At 47.0% G+C, this 12,500-nt stretch overlaps 1 protein-coding gene across 1 annotated transcript in view; it reads left to right on the top strand.

Moving 5' to 3' along the window:
- Positions 1-12,500, top strand: part of LOC145408781 (protein white-like) — a 282,276-nt gene that overhangs the window by 16,338 nt on the left and 253,438 nt on the right. The window lies entirely within an intron of this gene.

The raw sequence follows: 12,500 nt of genomic DNA, 5'->3' as shown, positions 1-12,500 counted from the left end.
GTTGGACCAGCTAGCAAGCGTGACACATTGATAACCTCCCTATCTTCTACTTTTGGCCAGTCCCACCTATGACAATGAGGATCACTAAATGGAATAGAGCGTTTCAGGAACATCATTTCTGCTTCTGTTACATCACCATCATCATCGTCCTTGAACATCCTTATAACTTTTCCTCAGTAATATGTTAATGGCTTGTCATAGTACACAGGAAAGAAGGCCCCCTCTTTAACATCACTACACTTTGGAAGTCTGTCACGTGCAAGTCTACGCTCTAATGCTGACTTCACAGTCTTTTCTAAGGCTTCCACATTTGCATCGTCTATATCTGACAAAGAACCTGTGGTGTCAGAGTCATCAACGGACTGTGCTGGGGAATCCACTTCTGATTCAGATGATTCATGTACCGGTACTGTACATCTTGTTTTTTCTTTGGATGTTTTGTTTTAGGTTTCTTAGCTTCTTCTTTTTCTTTGCGTTGCTTTCTATATTCTGCGTCTGTTAACACCGCCCCATGCATCGAGATGCGATGTCGCTTAGCTGGCTGAGCTGTTGTGCTGGGCCAACCACGTGACTTGATAATTTGATCTAAGGTTGTCTTATCCTCTTTAGGCACTAAGGTGACACTGTAGCGCATCCCTTCAGGTGCAAATTTCTGTAGTTCTTTGATTAACGTACTTGGTGATTTCTCCAGCACTGGAGAACTTGTTGTGGAAGACATGGTAGGGGTGTAGTCCAACTTGCATTTTGCATTCACTTGACCTGATGTGCTTGGGTCTTCAGACTATGGTCCTGGCAGAGGCTCAATAGGTGCAGTAGCACATTGAGAATCAACATTTTCAGCTGCTTGCAGGACTGTGAAAAGAGGGGAGCCATCTTCCTGAACTGGTTTACCAGCATCCACCCAGCGTTTGTAGGCTGCAAGTTTTACTTTGTCAAGTCGTTCCACTTGGTACTTTGAAGAATTCACAGGGTAGATCTCAGTTGCACGGAACCCGGACTTTATGTTCTCAGATAAGCCAAGACGCCAAATTTCGCTTATCAGATTGACAAAGGCAGCCTTGCGCAGTGGTTCCCGTGTCCCAGTTTGGTGAACTCTTTCAGTGAGTTTCTTTTCATAATAGGTTTTCAAAGGGTTGAAGCAGGCCACATCCAATGGCTGCAGCACATCAGTGGTATGGGCTGGCAGCTTGATTATGGTTATATTTTCTTTCATTGCCAGCTCAATGGTTGAAGCAGAAGTATGTGTTAGGTGCCCGTCAATAACCCAGTGGGCGTGTGTCCTTGGTCCTCTCGACAAACTTCTCAAGCCATGCATGGAAAATATCTGCTGTCATCCAACCACTGTCGCTAGCAGGGTAGTAAGTGTCTCGTAGAGCTTGATCCCCACGCCAGTTACTCATGATGTTCTTCCCTTTAAACCCAATCAAAGGATCAAGAGCTGTACCATCGGCACAGCACACTAGCAAGTACTGTTGTGTTTCCCTTATTAGCACCACATGATACACGAAGTGTTTTACTTCCAATTGGTCCCACTGTCTTCCATTTGGAAGGATCTGTTGGGAACCCACTTTCATCTAGGTTCCAGAAACGCTCTGGTCGATCAGCAATTCCCAGTCTGTTAAGTTCAGCCTCCAGCAGTAAATAAAATCCATAAATTACAAATGGGTCTGAAGTAACATTTTTTCGGGCTATTTGCGTAAGTCCACTCTTCTTCAAGGAGAGTTTATGCCTCTGCATAAAGTTTTTGGCCCAGTCATAACCCGGATTTTTGTCATTAAACAGATGACTTAGTTCGTTGGCCCTTAAGTAATCTCCAACAATTTCAATCATTTCATTCAGGGTGGGCCCAGATCCTAACTCGGCCATGCGCTTTATGTACCCAGCAAGCTTTTCCTCCATATCTGGTGCCAGTCGCTGTTTGGCACCTTGTTTCTTGAGTGCAATCAAACCCTGACTGTGTTGGCACCTTTGGCGAAGCATGAATGTGGACATATGATATTTCTTTGCTGTAGACCTCACGGATGCACCATCTGCAACGTCCTGAATAGCGGCTGCAACTGAAGCCTCCGTATACAGTTTGGTTTTTGGTTTGTAGGTTCGTGGCATTGTAGCTTCTGTGCTGCCCAGTTACAATGAAGTGCCTGTAATAAAAGAAAGAGCAGGTGAATGTCACATATGTAGATTATGTATTTTAGATTTTGGCTATTGACAGTTTCTTCCACCAAAAACTTTGATTTTTATTGCTTTTGTACGAATGGGGTAAATAAAAAAAACATGTTGGGGTAAATAAAACCTTGGGAGTTATTTATCCCAAAATAATGATTTGGCAATGGGGTAAAAAAATTACATACCTATATTTATATCCTCAGAGCTGGAGTAATGACGATGATGTGTCTCATTATTTAAAATGGAAGTACTGAAAACCTGAAAGCAGAATAATAATTAGCGTAAGGCTACTATCCCCTGAATGGCAAAGAGTTATATGAAAACCTCAAAAAAGTTGAAATGGAATGAAAAATACTAGATTTTAATCTAAGTTTTCTGAGGTATATAAATGCGATTGACATAAAAACTGAGATATGTGTTGAATGGCTATTGCATCAGATTTGGGGAGGGGGGAATAAAAAAAAAAAAAAAACTAAAAATCAAGGGAGAAAGTGGCCATGTTTCTTTTTACCCTAACTACCCCCCCCCCTAAATTTTTTTACCCCAATTGACTTATGAATATTATATTTATATATAACAGTATATATATATATATATATATATATATATATATATATATATATATATATATATATATATATATATATATATATATATATTTGTATATATAAAATATATATATATATATATATATATATATATATATATATATATATATTTGTATATATAAAATATATATATATATATATATATATATATATATATATATATATATATATATATATATATATATATATATATATCTCCATCCATCCATCATCCATTCGAACATTGCTCCATGAGGAGCGCAGGAGCCCGGGGCTAGGCAGTTGGTCCCAACATTTAAGATGACAGTGACCAGCCTCACTCATCCCTGAGTGGCATTACATGAGCAATCAACCCCAACCATCCATTGGATATAAAACTTCACCGGCTCAATCCGATTGGAGCGCAATATTTACCCACTAAACCACCAGGTGCCAAAATTTGGTTATATGGTTACCACCCAACGTAGTAAATGGTTTCCTGGTATATATATATATATATATATATATATATATATATATATATATATATATATATATATATATATATATATATATATATATATATATATATATAAACAAGTGTGTTTTCTGCCCTCTGTGCTGGTAGTGTGCTTTCTGTATTTTTACAAATGTACATCTGAGCTGAAGTTTATAAATCCTCGCATTAGCCCTAGTGATGGTATACATTGTCACCTAGTATATTTTTATCTTCTTCGATTGCGTGGCTCTAGCCATGCAGGCTTCCCCTCCTTATGTCCTCCAGGTGCCTCATGCCCACGCCTCTCCTCCTCCATGATGAAGCGCGTCTCCTCCACCCCCAGGCCACACGTCAAAGCCACCGCCACTGCTACCTCCATCTCCTCCACCGCCACCCCTTCTTCCTCCAGCATGCCTCGGTCGCTCATCCCCACCCCCACCTGCCCGTCCAACGCCACCGCTGCCCGATCCATTGCAAAGAAGGGCCCCCACCCCATAATCAAGCATGTCAGGCTCCCTCCTCTAGCTCCGACTCCACTGAGGAGTCACCCGTTGCTCCTGCCCACGATGACAATTCTTCCAGCTCTTCCCCCTCTGCAACCTCAGCCACTGCATCCACCTCCTTCCACCACCCACAGAAGGCAGTTCGACTCCATGAAGGTATTAAGATCGCCCCCAACACTGCTCCTGAGCCCTCTCTCAGCTCTTCCCATGCCTCAAACTCATTTCCCACAGCAGCCACTGACGATGACGGCTTCACTCTTGTCTGCAAGAGACAAAAGAAGCCCAAGCAGGGAAACTCCCCCTCAGGCCTCGACAAAACCCTCCACGCCCATCAGTCACAGTGGCCTCTCACCCCTTTCCTCCCCCTCATATATCCCAGTATTCCGCATTGCCCTCCAATTGGGCTTCGCCTCTTCCTACGAAGCTGTGGCAACTGTCAAAGCATAGATCCCAGGCATCCGATGTTCCAACACAATGGCCTGAAATGGGAGCTCCGTACTCACCCTTGGATGAGGAGTCCTACAACCTCCTTCAAACCGCTGCTCGAGACGAGACCTTCCATGTGAGGACCGAGCTCACCCTGGGGACACAAACCACAAAAGCCATAGTAACGGGCTATTGTTGACACATGCCTGTAGAAATACTACTAGCCCACCACTTAGTGGAGACTGCTGAAAGGTGCCAAAAGGCGCGGAGCAGAGAGGAAATTTGGCAAGTCCTCATCACCCTGCGAGGCCCTCTCATCCCAGAGCTCACTCTGGGGAACTGGGGGATGTTCCATCTCTTCCCCTTTTTCCCAGAGCCTCTCTGCTACTTCACCTGCCACAGGTTCGGGCATCACAAGTCCACCTGCAACTGCCCCTACACCTGTGGAATCTGCAGCATGGATCACAACATAGATCTTTGCCTGGCCTGGTTCAAGGCAGGTGAGTCGATCCCTGTCTGATGCCCGAATTGCTCCAGCAAACATCATGCCTAGCAGCTGAGCTACCCTGCCAGACTTGCCTTAGTGAACCAGGGCTGTCTTTACCAGGTTATCTGGGTTCAGGAGAAGGCCCAAGCCAACCCCAACCTGGCCCCTCCAGGCACCTTCATCTGGGGCAGCCAAATCAAGGCCAAGGCCACCCCACCTCCCCCTCCCACCACAGCAGACTTCCCTCCCCTTCTTACTGCTCACCCCCCAACCACCCTCACGGCTGCCCCAGCCACCACCTCCCAGGCACGTGCAGCTCCACTTCAGCAGCCCCTTCAATCTCCAAACGGTGCCCACCAGGACCCACCTGCAATCTCCCTCCGTGTGGGGAAACTGCGCTGTCCTCCACGACTTTGCCCTACTGTTTGCCGAGAGCCTGGTAGGCATCCTCAATGCCAAGCTCGACCCAACCCCACTCCAAGGATTGGTTGCTAGCATCATAGACCGTGTGATGGATGTAACCCTTCCCTCCCTCACCCCCATGACATGCCACCCAGCTCCCGATCAGCCTACTCCAGCAGCTCCCCAACAACCCACAAGCACTGCATCCCTTGCCCTCACTGCACCAGCCAATCCTACAAAAGGGCTACCTTGCCCTCATCCCCCCAGCAGAAACTGGACAACCAATGCCAAGCCTCTGCATCTTGCAGTGGAACTGCCTAGGGGCAAGGAGCAAGTCAGGCCATCTTCATGAGGTGGCTGCTAAGGATGATTTTCATGTCATCCTCCTGCAGGAGACTCTTCTTCCCCGGGACTCCACTCTAAGACTCAGAGGTTATCTGGGCCACTTTCTCTCCCAGATCCCAGGTGCCTCCAGGGGATGCACGATCCTCATCAAGAACCATATCCTCCACACTGCCTACCTACCACCTATGTTCTGTGGTGAGGGTGTCGAAGTGCAGGGCATGGTCCTGCTCCTCGCCACCTCCTCCCTCAACATTTTCAACTTCTACAAAAGCCATGATGGCACTCTTGATCTCAGTGAAATTTTGACCCTGGCGCCTAAAGAACCCTCTTTTATTGGCGGAGACTTCAACGCACCATCCTCTCCTCTTCTCTCCCCTCCCAGCAAACAAAGTTGGGAGACACCTCGCCGATGTTCTCGAGGAAGTACTGGGCATGACCTTGTTGAACAACACCTCTTAACCCACCCATATTCGTGGTGGAAGACTAGACCTCTCACTAGACTCCTCACCTCTTGCCAGCGACTCTGCATAGTTCCTACATCAGTTCCTCACTAGTGACCACTTTGACATAGTGACTGAACTACATGTTGCCACTCCCACACCCCTGCTGCCCACCCACTCCCACTGGAACCTACACAAGGCTCGCTGGAGAGGGTATGAGGAGACTGTTTCGACTCTACTCAACAATGTTACACCCCATCCCTCCCTCGATGATCATGAGTGTTGCTCATGCACTCAAGCGCGCTGCTGCACAGGCAATGCCCCTCTCCAGACCAACACGCTGTCTCATCAAAGACCACTGGTACTATGACAAGAAAGTCCATGAGCTCAACCACAGGCTTAGTGCAGCCCACAAGGCTCACATAAGAGGGCCTTCTGACATCACAGGGCAGTACCTGGCTGCAGTTGTGTGTCATGTCTCACAGGAAAAGCGACACTTAAAGGAAGAGGCTTGGATAAGATGGTGCTGATCTCTCGATCCACACTCCTCCCTGAAGGAGATGTGGATGAAGATCAAACGAGTCTCACACAATAAACCGCCCCCCCCCGCACCCACATCCTGCAGGAGAAGCCAATCGACTAGTTGTCCACTTCGCTGAGAGAACCTCACCCACCAACCTTCTCCAGTCTATCAGGGATGAGCATGTGCACCTCAGAGGCCCGAGAAGGGACTCCATAGATGCTGCTTGCCCACACCCTGATGACACTGACTGCCTCTTCACTCTCGAAGAACTGGAGAGTGCTTTCCTCGGCAAAAAGGACACTGCCCCTAGAGTTGACGGCCTCACCTATTCTCTCCTAGTAAGATCGGTCCAGAGGGGCTAAACCTTTCTATTCGATCTCTTTAACCGATTGTGGGAGGATGGAAGAGTTCCTAGATCAGGGAAGAATGCAGTTATTCACCCCTTACCTAAGCCCAAAGACCCAGCTGCCATGAGACCCATATCACTTCTCAGCCATATAGCCAACATAGCTGAGAGGTTGGTCCTCTCTTGCCTTGCCTGGAAACTAGGCCCTTTGCACCCTAGGCTTTTTGCCTACTTGCCTGGCTGTAGTGCCCCTCAGTGCCCTGCCTCGTTTCTAGGCAAGCTAAGAAGTGGCAGAGGAACTGCTGTCTTCCTTGATTTAGAGAAAGCCTTTTAGTTAGCCAACCCTGAAGCGGTCCTTGCAGCACTTGCTGAGAAGGGAATCAGTGGCAGACTCCTTTCTTGGATCAGGGATTTCTTCACTGATCGCACTGCCTGTGTCCTTTTCCAGGGTCAGCTCTCCCCTTCCTACCCTCACTCTAACGGAACTCCACAAGGAAGTGTGCTCAGCCCTTTCCTTTTCAACGCCCTAGTAGAAAGCTTGCTGTCCATCGACTTCGGCTGCAACGCCTTGCTCCTCTGCTATGCAGATGACCTGGTGCTTGTTCTCTCCCACAAAGCCTCACACAATCAGGCCATGGCTGCTCTAACCCTCCTTCATGATAGGTGCTGCGAACTTGGTCTCAAGATCAACTTCAACAAGACCAAATATATGTACTTCGGCATGCGCCCTCCAGAGCACCCTCCCCTTCTCGGGTACATCATTTGGACCTAGTTCACAGTCACCAATACTTGAGGGTGTGGTTTGACAGCTGTCTGTCCTTTGCCCCTCACATCTGCTATCTGCTGGAGAGAGCCGCCCCCAGGATCAGTGCACTTAGAGCACTTGCATGCCGATCTCTAGGGGCCTCCAATCACGTACTCAAAACCTACTCCCACGCCATACAGTCCTTGTTGACTACGGCGCCATCTGTCTTGCAGGGTATTCTGAAGCTCAGCGCTGCTCCTTGGAGGCCCTGCAGAACAGGGCACTCCGTTTCATACTGGGAGACCCCATGTTGACGTGACTGGAGAACCTTGGAATCAAAAGCTGCTTTCCTTCCCTTATGCACAGGATCCGAAGTATATCGGCAGCAACCATAGCTCAACTATGCCTACACAGGCCTCAGCTTCCTGTTTCCATGCTGTTGCAGAGAAGCATAGCACGACCTCCCAACCCGCATCCTGGAAAGGACCGAGAACACTCTGTCATCAGTTTAATCCACAACTTTGGCCGATCGCCCATACTCCAAGAAGGCCCTGACTCACATTATCCTATTTCCCCCCTCCTCCTTGGCAACCCCCTGCCATATGCTGTTTGGCCCCACAAGCAACGTTCCCAGAGCATTTATTCCTGCTCTCCTCCGCCAGCAATGCCTCGAGAGAATCTCATCCCTCCACTTGCACTACACCTTCGAATATTACACAGATGGATCTGTTTCACCTGAGGGGTCTGCAGGTGCTGCAGTCATCTGTGATGGTCTGGTCGAGACCTGGCGGCTTCCCACGGGGACTACCATGTATGAAACAGAGTTGGTCGCCATTTTAGGCACCCTACGCCATGCTCTACTTCATCATAGGCTCTGTGTAGTCGTCCACACTGATTCACTCTCATCTCTGTATGGGCTTTGCACCAGATGCTTCAACGACTTTGCTCACCTGTTGATCTCAATTCATGCTGTAGCCGACTCCATCTCTTGCTACAGGGGTGAGATTCTCCTGCACTGGCTGCCAGGACATGCAGGCGTCTCGGGCAATGAGCTTGCCAACACTGCTGCCCACTTTGCCACCGCTCTCCCACACATCACGTTCCCTCTCCCAGCCAGTCTCTCACGCATAGGCCATACAATTGCATGCTCCATCCATGACCTCACCATCGCCAATCACGAGGTCCTATTTGCAAGGGGTTCGTACTCAGCCACCTGGCTCACCCCACAGCTTACAAATCACCTTTTTTTTTCCCCCCTATACCCTTAATTTGCTAACTGAATGAGTTCATCAATTTTGCCTTGGTTACCCCTGTTTCTCTCAAATCACCCATAACAGCCCTGAGCCTTGTGCACACTGTCAGCACACGGACGATTGGCCCTTACTTCATTACATGCTCGATTGCCCTGCCACCACCCTCCCTCCACACTGCTATTTCTGTCTCTCATCAGCAGAGTCTCTAGAGTGCACACTGCTGCGGAAATCATGTTCCTTTCCCCAGTTTCCTCCCTCCTCCACCTTGTTTTTTATCTATCCCCCACCACCCTAGCCTCTTGCATCAACCTCCTAACTCACCGTCATCTCACTCAATCATCTACAATGCACCATCCCCAACTTACCTCTGCTTCCCTCACCTTATCAACTCCATCTATCCCATTTCCCATGCCTTCCCTTGTCTACCAACAGAGCATCCCATCCCCCTAAGATTGCTACAGTCACAGCAACACCTACTAATTTCCTTCCTCTTCTTTGCTTCTTAAAACATCTCCACCTTCTTCCTCCTCTTAGCCACCTTCCACTGTTTACCATACCCTATGCCCTTTCTCACTGATGAACTTCTTGTCTGCCCGTGTCCACTCTTCACTCTTGAAGGTGGACGAATCTATACCAACCAATCAATTCCTCTGTTATTTCCCTAACTCTGTCAGTAAATATCCTACCATATACTTTTCCTATTGCACTAAGAAGACAAATGCCCCTATGATTATCACGCACTTCTTTTTCCCTTTTTCCTTTGTAAATGGGAATAATTATACCTGACTTCCAATCCTCCGGGACTCTACCTTCCTCCCAGGCCAATCTGCACATCTACCACATCCATTCTACTACTATCTCTCCCCCATGATTCAGCATTTCACCACTCACCCTATCAATTCCTGGGTCTTTCCCCATTTTGACTTTCTTCAATGCTTCCACAATTTCCATCCTACTCCTTTCTTCCTCTCTTCTCACATTCCTCCTTCTCCTAGCATTCCTCTGCCACTTATACTCGTATTCCTTTCATTCTGTATTTTCAATAATTCTTTAAAGTGTTCTCTCCATCTGCTCACTTTTTCTGCCTTCTGAACTTGTAATCTACCATTTTTATCTTTCACTCCCCGAATGAAAAGTTATTTGGAAGGAGCATGTGGAGTGACATGGAGACAGACTGACAAATGAGGAAGTGATGGAGTCTTGTGGTGTGGATTTGGATGTGATAGGTAGCATAAGGAAAAACACATTAAGATGATTTGGCCTTGTGGACAGGATGGAGAGTGAGATGCTGGCGAGGAGAGTGTATGTGAGTGATGTGGAGGGGGGGAGAGGGAGGGGGAGGCCAAGGATGAGATGGAGGGATGGAGTGGAGAGATATATGAGGGAGGAGGGTGTGAGTTGGGAGCAGGGCAGTGAAATGGCGGGAGACAGCGACATGGAGGCGATTTGTTTGTGGCTACCCCTTACGGGATTAAGGGATCTGGCAATTTATCGATAGATAGACTCCCCAACTCACTTCTCTGACACTCTGTCTAGCTCTCATTACCTCTTTCCAGAACATTTTCATACATTCCCTCCAGTTTACACTCAAATTCCTTCCAAATTCCTCATCCACTCTCTTCTTACTCGCTCTTACTAATCTTTTCACTTCTCTCTTCCTTTCTACATATAACCTTCTCTTCCGTCTGTCAACTTCTTCCTCACCCCTGTATCTCGTTCACACAATGTATGCTTTCTTTCTTTTGTGCCACAGCCTGTCTCACCTCTTCATTCCACCATGATGTCCCTTGCACCCCCTTTCGTCTTCTCTTCACCCCACACACCACCACACATGCTGCACAGATTTCTTCTGTGAATATCTTGCACACACCTTCAACATCCCCCATCTGCTCCTTTTCATATTTGCCCAACCGCCCCTCCCTTCTCTCATATATTATTCCTTTTTCCATCCTTTTGTAATCTTTTGAACCTTCTTGTATGAACTACTTCCTCCTGTCCTTCCCCTCTTCTATTCCTCCATTTCTTTTGAACCTTGATTCTCACCACCACCAAGTGGCGGTCAGAAGGTCCACTCCTCCAGCCTCTATGTGTTCTTGCATCCATTACACATCTACTCATCCAATCATCCACACACACATAATCAATCAGTGCCTTCCGTTCATTCAGTTCACCACCCACCCATCTCATCACTTGCCACGTATACCCGTGAATCATTTTGTGTCTAATGAGGGTATTGGTTATCACCGACTCCCTCCTGGCATAATGTCCACTAGACCACTGCCAGTCTCATCCATCTCTGCAGACACACCCCATTCACCTTCGCATTTCCTACATTTCCATTCACATCTCCAATCAAAAACACTCTCTCATTCCATTCAAACTTTCCATGCACATTTTCACATTTGTCCAGAACTCTTCTCTCATGCTGCTTGCACGATCTTGCATACACATACCCAATCTCCCACATTTGTAGTCCAACTTTCAGTCTTACCCACACAATCATTGAGCCAACTGATACATACTCTCTTATATTCTCCTTCCATCTATTACCCACAATAATACACACTCCTTTTGCCCTCTCATTCTCACCTACTCCTGCACATATACCCCATCCATACTCCCATTCTCTCACACTTTTACCTCTTCATTTAGTTTAAGTTAATCCACATACATCCACTTTTGCATCCTCAAGTGCCTGCACAATCTCTCTCACCTCGTCATTTGCACCCCTTACATTCCATGTCGCAATCTGTACCATGTCCTTTGTTCGGTCCTTAGTCTTCACCTGTTGGTCAGTCCTGGTCCGAGGCTTCTTGTTCGTATTTTTAGTTAGTCTTTTTCCATGGAGGGGCACTGACCCTCCACCAACCCATTTGTTGTCATGGAGGGAACATGTGTTGGTTGATTATAAGATTACCACCCAATGGACACATTAAAAAAAAAAAAAAAAAGGCAGTATGGGGGACGATGAGATTGTAGTTTTGGGAGGGGACTTAAATGGTCATGTAGGTGAAGCAGCTCCAGGATATGGAGGGGTACATGGGGGATGCGCATATGGTATGAGGAATGTGGAAGAGGACAGAATACTCAAATTTGGGGAGGCAATTAACAAGATCATGTGCAACACACATTTTAGGAAAAGACAGAGTTGGTTGATTACCTATATAGTAACTAAATTGCATATTCTCTGGACAGGAGGGCTAACAGGAGGTTGGTGAGGGATGTTAAAGTTATAGGGAGGGAAGAGTACGTGCAGCAACACAATTTACTGATATGTGACGTGGTGCTTGATAAGTGGGTGGTGAAGACCTATGCACCTAGGAGGAAAATGTGGAAGTTGAAAAATCAAGCAGTAAGGGATGCCTTCTATAGCGAGATTAGTAGTGTGGTGGCTGAACAAGGAGTACGGAAGTGTTAATGAATGGTACAAAGCTCTCAATAAAAATCTACCTAAAAGTTTCTGATTCAGTGCGTGGATGGACAAGAGGCCTTCCAAGACATAAGGTAATATGTATGGTGGGATGGGGGTGTAGAAACCGCAGTTAAGGAGAAAGGTGGTCTTTCTGGGAATGGAAAATTGGTGGTAACAGGGAGGAATACTTGGTTGTCAGGTGTAGGGCTAGAAAGGGGGTATACAGGGCAAAATCTGAGTCTCAGAGACTTTTACTGAATAACCAAAATAGCACTGAAGGGAAGAATATGGTATTTCACGTGGTGAATCAGATGAAGGGGGAAAACAGGGATATCATAGGTGAGCAGTGTTTGAAGAATGATGAACCAAAGGTAGTGGTGAACAGTG

The sequence above is a fragment of the Coenobita brevimanus genome, chromosome 78 (genome assembly GCF_032717465.1).
Source record: "Coenobita brevimanus isolate Jiangsu-jjx chromosome 78, ASM3271746v2, whole genome shotgun sequence".
Lineage (NCBI taxonomy): Eukaryota > Metazoa > Arthropoda > Malacostraca > Decapoda > Coenobitidae > Coenobita > Coenobita brevimanus.
Note: the sequence above shows the minus strand (reverse complement) of the source record. Positions and strands in the feature narration are given on the sequence as shown.